The sequence below is a fragment of the Suncus etruscus genome, chromosome 8 (assembly GCF_024139225.1).
Source record: "Suncus etruscus isolate mSunEtr1 chromosome 8, mSunEtr1.pri.cur, whole genome shotgun sequence".
Taxonomy (NCBI): Eukaryota; Metazoa; Chordata; class Mammalia; order Eulipotyphla; family Soricidae; genus Suncus; species Suncus etruscus.
Genome location: NC_064855.1, coordinates 118,689,189 through 118,704,093, shown reverse-complemented (window position 1 = coordinate 118,704,093; position 14,905 = coordinate 118,689,189). Strand labels below are relative to the sequence as shown.

The 14,905-nt window shown below is 33.7% G+C and overlaps 1 non-coding gene across 1 annotated transcript; it reads left to right on the top strand.

Annotated features, from left to right (window-relative positions):
- The first annotated feature begins 2,001 nt into the window (after window positions 1–2,001).
- Window positions 2,002–2,108, top strand: LOC126016965 (U6 spliceosomal RNA). The gene has a single exon (XR_007498645.1). It is a non-coding gene; the product is annotated as a U6 spliceosomal RNA (small nuclear RNA).
- Window positions 2,109–14,905: the final 12,797 nt, after the last annotated feature.

The following is a 14,905-nucleotide window of genomic DNA, read 5'->3' as shown; positions in this document are numbered from 1 at the left end:
ATATGGAGCATTTTAAAATGAAATATCTCATTTGCTAAATTTACTATGAAGAGAATGCACTCTGACATGAAATTATGGTAGAAATGGAGAGAAGTGGAAAAAGAATTTTAAGATGCTCTGGAGGAAACATTTTCTTCCATTCTAATACATCAAGATTAAAACATAATCAACAGTTGAATTGCTATTTCCACAAATAAAAAAGCCCATTCCCTAGAAGAAAGGTATGGATTTATATAATTTAGTAGTAAACAGGCAGTCAGAGAAATGTTTGTTTAATTTCAAGAAAATCCAGTAAGTGGTTATTTGTATCTGCTTTTTTCCCCTTAGGAATATTCACACAAATTCAATTTATATAATCTAGGTAGAAGGAATTTATATTGTTTACTTTTTAATATTAGCAATAAGATTGGTCACATAGTTGAACAAATCATACCTCATATTAAATATCCTAATATATAATAAAACATCAAAAAACTATTTTATAAAAATAATGAGTCCAATTGATAATAAAATCTGTAAGTCTCTTACAGGATAAATTATTTTTGAAATTAATATTAAATTCTAATCAGATAAAATACATATTTCTTTAAAGTTTAGACAACTGGGGCTGGAAAGATAGCATGGAGGTATGGCATTTGCCTTGAATGCAGAAGGACGGTGGTTAGAATCCAGGCATCCCATATGATCCACTGGGCCTGCCAGGAGCGATTTCTGAGTGTAGAGCCAGGAGTAACCCCTGAGTGATGCCAGGTGTGACCCAAAAACAAAAACAAACAAAATTTAGACAACCAAAATGATTTACTTTCTGTAGCACACTTACACACACACACACACACACACACACAAAACCCACATTTGTTCTTTCAATATATACTTTATCAATTTAAATTGAAAGGAGTTATACCCAGTTATGCTCAGGTTTTAATCCTGTCTCTGTGCTTTGGAAATCACTAAACTCTTGGAGACCATATAAGGTGCAAGAGTTTGTCACATGTTTTCTTTAGCTCTGGTAGTTTCTCTGTGATGATGTTCTTGACCATTGATTCCTCCTGGAGATTTTCTTCTTGGGTCTCTGGGACTCCAAAGATTCTAAAGTTGTTTCTGTTGAGTTTATCAAAGACTTCTATTTTCATCTGCTCATATTGTTTGAGTAACTTTTCCATTGTCTGATCCTTTGATTTAAGGCTTTTTTCCAATCTCTTCTGCTGTGTAAAGTTGTTATGCATCTCGTCTTCTAGAGCACTAATTCTATCCTCAGCTGCTTTTAACCTGTTGGAAAGCTGATCCATTATGTTCTTTAATTCGTCTACTGAGTTTTTCAGACCTGTTATTTGACCTGATATTTCAGTTTGAAGTTTTCTGATTTCTATCTTCATATTCTCTTGATTTTTATTAGTGTTCTGATTTATACTTTCTTTGATTTCTGTGAGCAACCTCCATATTTCTTCTCTAAACTCCATTTCTAAAAGACTGCTTAGGTAGTTGGCCATTGTTGGATCATCAGAGTTTCCATCTTCATTCTCTATGGCTGAAGTTGGTCTGCGTAGTTTCCCCATTGTCACACTTACACTGTGGGTTTTTCTACGTGTTGTGGTGGTACTCATTGGCTAGGTGGAGTGTGCGGCCGAGAAGCGAAGCAGAGCGGCTGCTCTCCTCTGCTTCTATCCCTTATAGGTGGGCTTAAGGGGGCCAGCAGAGTCAGCTTTATCCGCAACTCCAGCTCCCAAATACTCACCTCAGCCGAGGCAAGCCATCAGGGGATGAATGCCAGAGAAGATCAAAGTTCCCAGGTTGAAGCAAGCCCGGGGAAGCCCCAAAATGTCTGCCAAGCTTAAGGGGCCCAGCAGAGTCTCAAGGTGTAAGAGTTTGGAACGAAGTGGGTAGAATGAAATTCAGTGTGTTAAATGCAAATCTCTTAATTTTTGCACAATTTCTCCAGTCAAGGATGTATTCTTTAAAGCATTTTTAATCTGAATTGTTACCATTAAAAACACAATATAGGTGCTCGCTTCGGCAGCACATATACTAAATTTGGAATGATACAGAGAAGATTAGCATGGCCCCTGCGCAAGAATGACATGCAAATTCGTGAAGAGTTCCATATTTAAAAACAAACAAACAAACACACAAACAAAAAACACACTATATAGAGACCAAAGTGATAGAACCATGGGTTGACCTTGGTTTAATTCCTAGAACATATGGTCCCCCAAACTCTCTTAGGAGTAATCCCTGAACACAGAGCCAGGCATAGGTTCTCAGTACAATCAGACATGCCTAAAACTCTCATGTTTAAAAATAACTAAAAATACCAAAATTAAAAGGCAGTATAGTATAGTAAGATATTAGGGAATAAAGATAAGAAGAAATAATTTTATTGATAGTTGAGTTTAGTTTAGTTAATTAAAAGGCTAGATGCGGGCCCAGAGAGATAGCACAACAGTGTTTGCCTTGCAAGCAGTTGATCCAGGACCTAAGGTGGTTGGTTCGAATCCCGGTGTCCCATATGGTCCCCAGTGCCTGCCAGGAGCTATTTCTGAGCATATAGCCAGGAGTAACCCCTGAGCACTGCCAGGTGTGGCCCCTCCCCCCAAAAGAAAAACCAAAAATAAAAAAAAAAGCTAGATGCATTTTATATAAGGATAGTTTCTTCTCACTATTGTGTAATAATTTTTTATTTTGTCATAGATCTATAAATATTTTATTCAACTCAGCTTATTTTAATAGATTAATATGATCACTGCTTAATATATTTTAATAAGTAGTATACTAATATTTCAAGATTATAAAGATGACATCTAAAATTGCTGAAGACAAGAGAAAAATAAACAAAGAATAAGAATCCTTGTTGTTGCTCAATGGGATATGCTCACGGAGAATGACCCACAGCTTTCTAGGGGGTTGCCTCCCACCCCCACTGGATCTCCCACTCATTAGGAAGGAAGCAGGTGTGTTCTCAGAGGAATGAGTGCTCAGGAATTCCATTCTAGTGAGTTTTCCAAAGAAGATATGTCATTGTAAATATTTTAGAGACAAAACAAAATATAAGAATGTTATTTGGACATGTTAGAAATTATGCAATACATATATTCTTGATATGCAATTTGTTCGTTTTATACTCACTTAGTTTCTATAAAACATGTGACTTTTTCCAGTTTCTTATTGTTCTTTGTAGCTAGACAATAGGATTAGCGTAGAATTGCCTTTTGAGCCAGAGATAATTTTTATTTCCAGAAATCCAATACACTCCTTTATTTGATTTTATCACTTAAGACACTAGAATAACTTTTGTATCCATTACAGAAAAGTTCTATAAATTAGAAGATAGAATTAACAGAAGAATAGTGTAAAATTTCCCTCAGGCTATAAATTTAGTGCAAAGCTTTCTTACAGCCGAATTACCCATTAACAAGGAGAGTATCATTACCTTATAAAGTTTAATATTTATTGAGACTACAATTTATCCTTTAATTTTATATGTAAACCAACATATCATAACTGTATTGCAGTTATAATCCAGTGATATTAAATTGGTGTTCTAAATGACTTCTTAGATAATTTTCAATTGGATAAATAGTAAATTGTATGGTAAATTATTATCCTATTGCCATCAAGGACAGTTATATATGGCTTTTAATATACAATTATAAGCAAAGAGAAATGTTACCTATATTTGCTTTTTAAAATATGTTTAAAAATATCTCCCTGTGAATACATGCATTGAAAACTCATAGTGAACCACACTGTTTCTATTACCTATCACATTATATAACAAGATAATAAGATTAAACCATCATGGTCAAAGAAAATTAACATTGCACTATGTACTAGGACATTAATCCAGTTTATGCCAAAAGCAAAAGCATGCTTACAAAATATTTATCCTGTCTTGAGAACTATACGATATTTAATCAAAGACAAACTAGAAATATCTGATTTTGCTTCTGGATCATATACCACATACACTACAAAATAACCTCATAAAATAAGGAAGCTACAGACAGTCATGAAAAAAGCTATACATTAAATAGTTTCATGTATTAAAGAGTCAGAGAACCTGGAAAAGGAGACATTTATTCTGAAGCCTGGATTCATCACATAAGTCAAAATACATCTCCTAGTTCTGTAAATTTTTGTATCTTATATTTTTAAGTAGTAATATAAGAGTTCCAAGATATTGTCTTCAAACATTAGCATTCATGAAGAGCGCAAGAAAGATCTTTTTAGCCAGCACCAACTATTTGCATTTAGGGTGTGTAGGGTAGAAAATCTCAGCTCATTTAGATTCTGCCAATAAAGAATAGAAATAATCTTAAAAAAATGAAAGAGGTTGAGTTCCAGTAAAACTTAACTTATGAAGTTGCTGTTGGGTTTCAGTTCTATTTAGGAATCCCTGGTATTGGCGACATGGTCCTTATTTGATTTTCTTTTTTTTTTTTTTTTAGGAAAAAAGAAGTGAGAAAGATGGTATCTTTTTCTTTTCTAACATTCTCTCTTCTCTTTTCCTAAATTCCTACTTCATTTGTTATTGGTGAAGTTTTTATTTGCCAATTAGGAAACTGTTTTGTACTTAAGCATTTAAAAAAGGAGGTTCTGATTATAAAGTTTCCTGGCTGCTTTCTCCCATTTTTATCTTTGGTCTTTTCTTTTTCTTTTAGGTTCTTTCATGTCTGGATAATTGGTCTACCTTACCAAACTACAACTTGGAGTGCAAACACACTTCATCTTCTAGTTCTGCTTCCATAATTATAAGTGGTAAACCTGTTAAATCTCTGTTGATCATCTTCAATACTACGTGTGTTCACCAGAATCTTAAGACTTTTATATTTCATTCTATGACCCCTGTAATATTTTACCCTATTTTTTTTTCTTTTCTACCGTTCTCTCTTCTTTTTGCCTAAATTCCATTTCACTCTAGCTGTTTCCAGCTAGATTCTCATTTGCTCAAACACCATTGGAAATAATCTTCACACTTCAGAACTTAAGTTAGGATGAACTTTATTCCCTTGAGTTTGTGTTATGTGTCTCCATCTCCAAGGATTTAACACACACGTGGCAAATTGTATTTTAAAGGAAACATCTGTGTGAATATTCTGCTTTATCCAGGTGTCATTCTATCTATTCCCAGATGTCGAGTAAAAAATAACTAAGACACAAAGAAGTCACAGGTTAAGAGACTGAATTTTCAAATGTCATTTCTGTATTTATTTTGAAGATCAAAAAAAGTTTTTTGTTGACTTGTTTATATTGAAATAATTTTAATAAGTTTTAAAATAGCAAGACCTCTCTTGACTTCACTTTTATTTTCACATAATTTTTAATATGTTGATAAATTTAATTGTATATTTTCTGGATTTGTGTGTGTGTTTAGTTTGATAACGAGGAATAGAATTTAACAGTTTCCTTTCAATGTCCATGTCTATTATTGAGATTGAAATAATTCTGAACCCTTAAAAATAAGTAAAAAAAAAGTCAAGGAACACACGCCTATTTTCTATTTTTAACAAGTTTATAAAATATAAAATTTATTTTGTAAACGTTTGATAGAAGTTACCACTGATGGAAATTATTTCTAGGGAAAGATTTGATGCTAACTTTAAATAATTTATGTTCTTTATGTTTTTTTATAATTTCTTAGTAATATCAGATTAATAACTTTATTAATAAGGAATTTACCATATGTCAAATATTCAAATATGTATGTGATAATAATTTTGACATAAGAATCCCATTATTTCTTTAGAATACAATAGTTCTCCTTGCTATTTTTAGTTTGGATAGAACCAATTGTATAATTATAATTTTTAATTTACTTTATGTTTCTATAAACTATTTTATTTTATTTGTTTTAATGAATTATCTTTTTTTACCAAGTTTCATTTGTTTATAATTTAACTAGCTTAATTTTCATCTAATTATAGTCCTAATTTAGTTCTAAATTTTTAACTTTCATATTTTTGTAATATGGAGATTTAAAACATGACTATGAATCCATTTTTACATCCATTTATTTTTTATATTTTTATTTATTTCATGATATCTTTAATAATCTATTGGCCATGTAAAATAGTTGAAAGTATAATATAATCTTTAAATATATAAAACATAAAATAAATGCTATTTTAAGCATCCTTGACTTCTTAGTGTTTTGATGGTCAGATAGTATGTCATCTAAATCAACTAAAATTAAGAAAACATACTTGTGCCAGTGTTAATATGACAACCAGGACAGCGAGGAAATGACAACTTGACCTAAGACCAGGAGGTCCTATCACATCACCTAACACTAAGTGGAAATCAGAAGATGTATCGTCTTTTGAACTATGAAAAATAAGAGCGCTAACTACAGAAAACTGACTTTGACAGCCATGACTGGGCAGAACGTACCTGGAGACCATTAAGGAAAACCCTACCCTAGGCTATAGCCCAGGTCTCCTACAAAAATCAAGATTTCTTGGGAGCCGGGCGGTGGCGCTAAAGGTAAGGTGCCTGCCTTGCCTGCACTAGCCTTGGACGGACCGCGGTTCGATCCCCCGCGGTTCGATCCCCCGGTGTCCCATATGGTCCCCCAAGCCAGGAGCAACTTCTGAGCACATAGCCAGGAGTAACCCCTGAGTCTTACCGGGAGTGACCCAAAAACCAAAAAAAAAAAAAAAAAAAAAAGATTTCTTAGTGCAGAGGCCCAATTCTGACAACAGAGACTGAGCAGAACCTTTGGAACCATAATTTCCTAGACTTCGGCTTAGGGAACGAGCAAAAACATGGAGCACATGATACAAAAAACAGAACACACCAACAATGTTGGTACCTTAAAGACTCTATCCTGGGCTTTGTCCTAGGACCTGAGCAAATACCAAGATTGCTTGCTACAGTGGCCTTATTTTCTCATCCACAACCGAGAGGAAAGGTTCCTGACACCACAAAACAAACAAACAAACAAACAAAAAACCTGGGAGGTGCCGGCCAGCAGCTTCAGTTTATTCGTGGTCGTGGAAAGGGTCTGCACCTGAAAAGGAAATGGGTAAGAAAAAGGGGACCACCAAGGTTTCTGATTATGGCATCGATTTATTTTTAAAATGCCATGACTTATATAGTTTTTACACAAAGGAAGGAGGAGACAATGCAAACATTTGTCAAGCAAGCATTTGTCATCATGCAGTTCAAAAGGTTTGGCATGTGCTGTTAATTTCATACAAGTTTCCTGAGGAATATTCTATTATCCCACCAAATGCTCTAGCTATAGGTCTGAGTTTCCTGTGCCAGAAGAGTGTGACCTTATGGTTCTTTTGATCTGTGTCAACTCATGGCCAGTTGGCACGTACACAATTCAACTAAAGGATAGGCCTGTTAGCAAATGGCAGTTTGCTACAAGATGGCTGTGCTTATGCCAAGACAGTGAGGGAGAATCTGGCTCCCTACACTGGGATATGGCAATGAGAAGATATGGAGCCAGTGGTTGTTCCCATGATAATATGCTTCAAGAGTGGAGAAACCCTGAATCTCTTAGGCCATGGGAATTTCCTTCCTTCCCCAATACTTACTGTGCCTATACAATAAAAAAAAAAATGGTGGGGTAACACCAAATCCTGCCACTGCATCACTTTTTCTGGTTTTGTTTTGCTTGATTTTTTTGTTTGTTTTTTGATATTATCTCATTTTTCTTTTTTCTTCCACTTTTATCTTTCTTTTTCACTTTTGTGGATATTATTCGGTGATTTTTTCTTTCCATTTTAATAGTTGATACCAAGTTTTTTCTTCTTTTTTTCCTTAACCTTTTTTTTATCTCCAATAGAGTAGCATAACTTGAATCATTCAGCCTCATAAATTGAGGGTGGGAAAGAATGATACCAAGACCAGTCATATGAACACGTTATGTAAATAAAAATGATCAGACTGGAACACCAAACAGAATAGATACCCAACCTATAACAAGCTGTAAGGTGGAGACCAGTTACACTAGGATTCTGGGGGGTAAAGGAGGGATATGTGGGAGGAGACAAGCTGGGAACAGGAGTAAAGGGAGGACAACATTGGTGGTGGGAAAGCCCTTCATTCATTGTCACTATGTACTGTAAATAATTCTGTATAATGAACTTCAGTCAGAATAAAAAAAAAAGAAAACATACTTTGTAGCTAAAATATAATCTACCTAGAGAAGACTTTATGGACCAAACTAAACCATTATATATTTTGCATTTAAGTACAGAAATGCCAATATGACATTTTTATAATGTTTTTTACAATAATCCTTATTGTTATTAATTTGCATTTTCTGGCTCAGTTACTAAAAGTGTCATATAACTATTTCCAGCTGTGTATTGATCTCATTTACTTTTCAATGTTTTCCTTTAGATATTTTGAAGCTTTATTATTATGAAGTACATAATAGAGTTTTATGTACTCTGGTTGAATTCATACACTATTTCATTTGTATCCAGTTAAATCATAAATTCCATTTTCAATGTTGATATAATCATACCTGCCTTCAGTCTTAATTTTGCATGCTATATCACTTACCTTTTATTGTAATGTCAATTTCTCTTCTCTTTTTTTTTGTTTTTTGTTTTTGTTTTGTTTTGATGCTCAGGGGTTACTCCTGGCTATGTGCTCAGAAATTGCCCCTGGCTTGGGGGGACCATATGGGACGCCGGGGGATCGAACCGTGGTCCTTTCCTTGGCTAGCGCTTGCAAGTCAGACACCTTACCTCTAGCGCCACCTCGCCGGCCCTGTAATGTCAATTTCTTTACATTTAATGAGTGCTTCTTTTCTATAACAAATATCTGGATTTTATTTCTGTTTTAGTTTTGAGTCACATTGGTTTTGATCAGATCTTACTCCTGGCTCTGTTTGGGTATTATTCCTGCTATGCTCAAGTGGGACTATATTAAGTGTTGGGGATCAAACCTGGGTTGCTGTGTGCAGGGCAAGTATACTAAGACACTGTCTTATCTCTACAGCTCCTGGATTTTGCTTTTAATAACTCAAACAATAATGTGACTTTTGCTATCCAATTTTAATTATTTGTAATTAATTATTAATTTTTCAATAATACTTTAGACATGTTACTCCAATTTTAGGTGCCTTGGATCTCTTGCAGATAAAATAGAGAGAATAACTTCAAACTAATGTAAGATTGATGTTAGATTTTGTAATAATTCACGTCAGGAACCCGCCTAACACATAATTAAGAATTTACTAGAATTACTACTTTTACGATTTAAAATTTTATGGTGCAAATCCAAGATGAGTCCTAATTCTAGAAAGTGTTCGATTGCATTATTTCCCCTCAATTTGCTACTGTGCTTCTTGGAAGGAAGAATTCAAGTTTCACAGACAACAGAATTAGCTCACTCAGGAATGGCTCCTAGAAGCCATTCTGCCAAGAGTAGATGTTTGATTGATAGAATATCCAATTTAATCATGGTGAACATTTATTAATTTTAATTTATTTAGATTAATGTTTAAAATTGATTATTTAAACTAATTTCAGATGCAATTCCTGAAAATAAAAACATAAATATGTCATTTTGAATACATGAAAATACTGAAAGTAACCTAAGTATTTTGATCAAAAAGCAGATTGTTTAAAGCAGAATAAATCTAAAATGGAAAACATACTCTAATATTGATAGAAATTCTTTGACCTCGAAATATGTGTGATTTTCTTTGTGAACCTTTCATCTACATAAATACAATTTATCATTTTAAACTACTCTACTCAAGACTACTTCCAAAATGAGTTCATGACTATATATATATATATATATATTGTCTTGATTTTAAAATATGGCACTAAAACGTTAATATAATCCAGCAACCATTTTATTGTTTATTTTATTATAAATTTTATTTTATGACCATTCCTTTTTTTTTACTTAAGATGTCCTTTATTTATGGAAATTCTACACTCTTTAACTTATAGGAATTGTAAAAATAGAGACAAAAATGTTATGTAGAAAATAGCATCAGTTACACGTGGCATTATGCTGTAATAACTCAAAAAGCCAAGGCATATTCTCACATTACATCTCTGCCAAATTGGTTTCCATGCTGGTAAATGGAGGAATGATTGATCGGAGACTGCCTAAAGATTTACAGCCATTTCTTTTGTTAAACTTTTGTCCTAAGGGTGAAAAGATGTCTCAATAGCAAATTTTTAATGCTAGTGAAATAATCCAGGAATGAGAAGAGAAAGAAGTCTGATGAGAATGATTTTCCTACACAAGAGCTCCAACAAACACCCCTGAAAGAGAGAATCAAAATAACAGAGGCCTCTCAATGCAAATACATTATCCATGTGGAATATGGTTCACAAGTAGCAACTGGACCTACCCAGCCTCATCGAAAGGACTCTTTGATATGGGGAGTATGATAAAAAAATATTTTGACTGTGCTTTTTCAATAATGACAGGAAGGAATTCTTGGGCATGCTCCACCAGAACAGAGATGATACTTGAAAAGTGGAGAACATGAACTGAGTGCAGAGCTAAGGACTAATTGGATGAGGTCTTCACTTCACAATGGGTGAACCAATGGAAATGTGGTGATAATAATAATAATAATAATCTCATTTTCAGACCAACCTTACCTGGAGAACGAAGAGCTTGTAAGCAATGCAAGGAACCAATGCACACAGGATTTTGTCTTTAAAATAAATGTACAGTTTTTGAAACAGACCTTTTCTATAGAAATAGAGTGGATTGAGTTTTAATGAAGGAAAATATCATAAAAGTGTATTTATTTTACGGTTTTCTTCCTTTCTTCCCCTCTCCCTCCCTTCCTTTCTTCTCTTTTTCTTTCTCTTTCCTTCTTTTCCTTTCTTTCTTTTCTTCGATCATTCTTTCTTTCTTCCTCCTTCCTCCCTTCCTTCCTTCCTTCCTTCTTTCTTTCTCTCCTTTCTTTTTTTCTTTCTTTTTTTTTTTTTTTTTTTTTTTTTTCTTTCTTCTTTCTTTTCTTCTTTCTTCTTTCTTTTTTCTTTCTTTTTCTTTCTTTCTTTCTTTTTTCTTTCTTCTTCTTCTTTCTTTTTTCTTTCTTTCTTTCTTTTTCTTTCTTTCTTTCTTCTTTCTTTCTTCTTTCTTTTCTTCTTTCTTTTTCTTTCTTTCTTTCTTTCTTTCTTCTTCTTTCTTTCTTTCTTTCTTTCTTTCTTTCTCTTTCTCTTTCTTTCTTTCTTCTTTCTTCTTCTTTCTCTCTTTCTTTCTTCTTTCTTTCTTCTTTTCTGCATTACTTTTTGTACTTCTTTCTTTCTTTGTGTGTTCTTTCTGTATTTCTTTCTTTCCAGCACCGAGGGATTAGTCCTAGCTCTAATCAGCAATTTCTGAGATTACTCCTAGAAAGAAATTACTCCTGTCAGGCTTGAGGGACCATATGGGATGCCAGGGATCAAAATCAGGTCAGCTGCATGCAAAGCAAATGCCCTACCTACTGTGATATCACTGTAGCACCATTCATGATTATTTTTCTTATCTTCAAAATTTTTTTTATCAAATTTCACATAACTGAAAATTAAGGACTCTATGTTATTAAATCCAATGGACAGATAATCATGTCATTACCAAGCAAAACTCAATAAAATTATTATAGAAAGCTAAGAAGTTTTAGGTTAGATTCAAGAAATATAAAAATAACTATAATCAATAGGCTGTGTACGCGTCTAATAGTCCAACGGTGTTTAATCTTTTTTTTTATTTCTTGGAAACTATATGTGATTTGGGGAACTCTTATTAACATTTTATTAGTGATCACATATAACTAATAAGTGACTATTAGTATTGGTAAATTATAATTAGGCACTATTTCAATATATTTGAACTTTATACAATACGTATGTGCATATAAATCACACAAGGTTAAGTAAAAGTAACAACTTCTTTCTTCCAGAGAACCTGTAGTTCTTGCCCTGATTTATGTGTGCATCAAACTGAAGGTCACTGCCTATGCATTTACTGAATTTAAGGAGAGTTTAAGGGGTAAGGAATATAAGAACTTGCTGAACAGGGATTTGTAAAAGACATATTCTCTGTTTAACTCTGGTGAGTTCTTCATGCATTGATCTATCCTTGGTCCTACATGTTATTCACCAGGTGAAACACCACTTAATTCTCTGCTGTAAATGTAAATAAAAGAGAGAGTTTTAGTGGTGTCATGGGACCTTTAGAGGAAGTGAAGGATGTGCCTGGATAAAAGGCAGGTCTTGGATGACCAAAGCCTTCCTAGCCAATGAGACTCCAGGGAACAACGTACCCTGTAAAGATTAGGTAGACATTCCTACCCCTTTTAAGGCTCAGGACTGTGCTTATTTATACTGGGGGATGGGGTGGGGTTAAAGATTTGCTTGAAATGCAAAACTTTTTCAACACTGCTGCTTCCTCCGCTCTGCTTCCACTAGCTTCTCTATGCAAACTAGTCAAAGGATGAATACAGGCCACTCCTATTTCAGCTTGTCTGATATTTAGGCAAACCAGTCTTTCTTTCTTGAAAATCAATCCCTAATTCTATTTACTTCACAACTGTAAACATGTAACAGTCATATTTGCTTTATTCTCTTTCTAATGGATCATCGCACTTCACAATGAAACTGCTTTCGTCAAAATTTAAAGATTGGTTTTCCTTGCTTTTACTCTTTTCACTTTGCAATGAAACCATCTTAATTTTTTTAAGCTAGATCAGTGATGCTAATTCAGTTATCAGTTGCATGATCATAACATTTTTGGAATTAAATACCTCTATTACTGAGTGAAATAAGTTGAACACCAAAAATGATTTAAACATTGATGTATTTTAAATGGCTTAGAGAAACCATCTTACACACCATTAAAGACATTCATTTATATAAGACTCTTTCCCTAGGGCAAGCCTAAGTAGTTTATTGAACTCAATATAAAGCAAGTGGTTGGTGTTTTAAAGAACAAAGGCAAGTATGTTTGTAAGAAGCAGGGAATGTTAATAGATACAGTCTCTGAAAATAAAATATTGGTATAGTAGAAACAAATTACATTTTTGTTTCTTTCAGGCAAAAATGATATTAGAAAATAAATGACTTCCAAGGACAAAGGGAACCTTTTACTGCATAATTTCAAAACGTATCTGCAATAACGGGAAGCAGAAAAAACAAAAAAGTGCATTATGATATAATTTTGGATAGTGTCTTGTATTTTCCCATTTTTAAAAAAATATATTAGTTCTACCTAGTTTTAAGTCATCTAATGATTGTCTTGTATATATGTGTCTCATGAACATTAAAATCTATTCTTATATTTTATTTCACTACAATATATTTGTCTTTGATATGATTTTAGGTGTGTCTCTTAAATTTCACCAGGCAAAAGCAGTTACATAAAGTAAAATTCAGGATGGTAATCAATGAAAATACTTTATAAGAGCTCCTTAAAATGTGAAAACTCATTTTAATTTTTAAACTTTATTTATTTATTGGTTATTTATTTATTTATTTATTATGGGGGTCACACCCAGCAGCACTCAGGGTTTACTCCTAGCTCTGCACTCAGAAATCACCCCTGGCAGGCTGGGGACCATATGGGATGCCAGGAATCAAGCTGAGTCCCTCCCAGGTCTGCCACACACAAGACAAATGCCCTACCACTGTACTATCTCTCTGGCCCTCATTTTAATTTGTATTTATTTTATTTTTGTTTGGTTTTGAGACTTGCCTTGTGATGATCAGGGATTATTCCTGAATCTGAACTCTAGGATTACTTCTCATAGTGTTCTAGGGACTACATGAGATGCCAGGAACTAAACCAGGGTCAATTATATACAAGACCTGCTGATACTATTGCTCCAGCCCCACTTAACTTATTTTAAAAAGAAATATGTCATTATTCTTAAGGGAAATGATATTGCCTATGTTGCCGTAAAGAATATGAGAAAGTTCAATGTATTTTTCCTCACATTCCATTTATTGATATTTGATATATAAAATATAGAAAATTTTAATATCATTATTTACAAGATCACTATATCATTATCACTAAAATTAAGAATAAGATTATTAGAGAAAATTAAAAATCACTTAATTATTGATTATCCTACTAAGTTGTCCTCTCCAGAAAGCATTCTTCCTTTTCTATCAAAGAGTCGAATGCCTTTTTTTATGACTTTGCATATGTCGCTTTATCATTGTTAATTTTCCTGATCTCTTAGCACACAATAGCAAAATCTCTTACTAAACAAAGCTTTCTGATAGGATGTCTCCTTTTTGTTGATCAGAAATATTTAGTTTTAAGTACACTTTTGATTCCCCTAAGCCTAAAGTTTTCTGCACAAAACAAGGTGGGGGCATTTTTCATGAAGGTTCTTTCCAGAGTAGTTTTGATCAAATGAACCATCTCTGTGAACCTTGACTCATATCAGAACTAGGCAGTGAGTCAAGAGGAAATTTTGGGTGTAGAGTTTACTGTAGACATGTGAAGCCATAAATACATACATTTTACCTCTTGCACATCTTGATTGAATTTGACCAAAGTATAGAGTGCTGATTTCTGCTTGCTGGATGCAAATGATCCTTCGGTAAGTTAACATCGTGTTACAATAACCCTTATTTCTCCCCATGCCCATCTGAATGTGCTGGAAGTGCATAAGCAGGAGAGGTGAGCCATGTTTACACAGATTGATAGATGAACAGGAGTAGATATATACACCTGCACCACTAGAAAAGATTACCAAGAGAAAGTCTCAACATAAGAAATTATGTCATGGTGGTTGAATTTTTCTTATCAATAATGATCCACACTCTGCTTTTATTTCTTTTTTATGAAGATTTTATGTAAATCTGGGAAGCAAATGCATTTCTCAACAGCAGCATTTGAGGAGGAAAATGATTCTCTCTGCCAAAACTGTCAGGAAAGCATCCTGCATGAGATGAATTTGAACATCGCTGGAAAGAAG